Raw genomic sequence first — 2,312 nt, forward strand, 5'->3', positions numbered from 1 at the left:
GCAAAAAGGAGACCCCAAACACAGTAAGATAAGCAAAATGAAAAGACAGAAAAACACACAGCAGATGAAGGACCAAGATAAAAACCCACCAGACCTAACAAATGAAGAGGAAATACGCAGTCTACCTGAAAAATAATTTAGAATAATGATAGTAAGGAGGTCCAAAATCTTGGAAATAGAATAGACAAAATGCAAGAAACATTTAAAAAGGACCTAGAAGAACTAAAGATGAAACAAGCAATGATGAACAACACAATAAATGAAATTAAAAAGACTCTAGAAAGGATCAATAGCAAAATAACTGAGGCAGAAGAATGGATAAGTGACCTGGAAGATAAAATAGTGGAAATAATTACTGCAGAGCAGAATAAAGAAAAAAGAATGAAAAGAACTGAGGACAGTCTCAGAGACCTCTGGGACAACATTAAACGCACCAACATTCGAATTATAGGGGTTCCAGAAGAAGAAGAGAAAAAGAAAGGGACTGAGAAAATATTTGAAGAGATTATAGTTGAAAACTTCCCTAATATGGGAAAGGAAAGAGTTAATCAAGTCCAGGAAGCACAGAGAGTCCCATATAGGATAAATCCAAGGAGAAGCATGCCAAGTCAATTTTAATCAAACTGTCAAAAATTAAATACAAAGAAAACTTATTAAAAGCAACAAGGGAAAAATAACAAATAACACACGAGGGAATCCCCATAAGGTTAACAGCTGATCTTTCACCAGAAACTCTGCAAGCCAGAAGGGAGTGGCAGGACATATTTAAAGTGATGAAGGAGAAAAACCTACAACCAAGATTACTCTACCCAGCAAGGATCTCATTCAGATTTGATGGACAAATTAAAACCTTTACAGACAAGCAAAAGCTGAGAGACTTCAGCATCACCAACCAGCTTTACAACAAATGCTAAAGGATCTTCTTTAGGCAAGAAACACAAGACAAGGAAAAGACCTACAATAACAAGCCCAAAACAATTAAGAACTAAAATAAAGGCTTTTAGAAGAGACAAAGAAGGACACTACATAATGATAAAAGAATTGATCCAAGAAGAAGATATAACAATTGTAAATATTTATGCACCCAACATAGGAGCACCTAAATACATAAGGCAAATAATAACAGCCATAAAAAGGGGAAATTGACACTAACACATTCATAGTAGGGGACTTTAACACCCCATTTTCACCAATGGACAGATCATCCAAAGTGAAAATAAATAAGGAAACACAAGCTTTAAATGATACATTAAACAAGATGGACTTAATTGATCATTCCATCTAAAAACAACAGAATACACATTTTTCTCAAGTTCTCATGGAACATTCTCCAGGATAGATCATATTTTGGGTCACAAATCAAGCCTTGGTAAGTTTAAGAAAATTGAAATTGTATCAAATACCTTTTCCAACCGTAACACTATGAGACTAGATATCAATTATAGGAAAAGATCCGTAAAAAGTACAAATACATGGAGGCTAAACAATACACTACTTAATAATGAAGTGATCACTGAAGAAATCAAAGAGGAAATAAAAAAATACCTAGAAACAAATGACAATGGAGACACGACGACCCAAAACCTATGGGATGCAGCAAAAGCAGTTCTAAGAGGGAAGTTTATAGCAATACAATCCTACCTTAAGAAACAGGAAACAGGCTTCCCTGGTGGCGCAGTGATTGAGAGTCCCCCTGCCGATGCAGGGGACATGGGTTCATGCCCTGGTCCAGGAAGATCGCACATGCCAGGGAGAGGCTGTGCCCATGAGCCATGGCTGCTGAGCCTGAGCCTCTGGAGCCTGGGCTCCGCTACAGGAGAGGCCACAATAGTGAGAGGCCCACGTACCACCAAACAAACAAACAAACAAACAAAAAAGAAACAGGAAACATCTTGAATAAACAACCTAACCTTTCACCTAAAGCAATTAGAGAAAGAAGAACAATAAAACCCCAAAGTTAGCAGAAGGAAAGAAATCATAAAAATCAGATCAGAAATAAATTAGAAAGAAATGAAGGAAATGGTAGCAAAGATCAATAAAACTGAAAGCTGGTTCTTTGAGAAGGTAAACAAAATTGATAAACACACTCATTTATTATAAAAACCCTCCAGAAAGAAGGCATAGAGGGAAATTTCCTCAACATAATAAAGACCATATATGAAAAGCCCACAACCAGCATTGTCCTCAATGGTGAAAAACTGAAAGCATTTCCGCTAAGATCAGGAAGAAGACAAGGTTGCCCACTCTCACCACTCTTATTCAACATAGTTTTGGAAGTTTTAGCCACAGCAATCAGAGAAGAAAAGGAAATA

Source organism: Neophocaena asiaeorientalis, unplaced genomic scaffold, assembly GCF_003031525.2.
Source record: "Neophocaena asiaeorientalis asiaeorientalis breed wild unplaced genomic scaffold, Neophocaena_asiaeorientalis_V1.1 scaffold288, whole genome shotgun sequence".
In the NCBI taxonomy this organism is placed as follows: domain Eukaryota; kingdom Metazoa; phylum Chordata; class Mammalia; order Artiodactyla; family Phocoenidae; genus Neophocaena; species Neophocaena asiaeorientalis.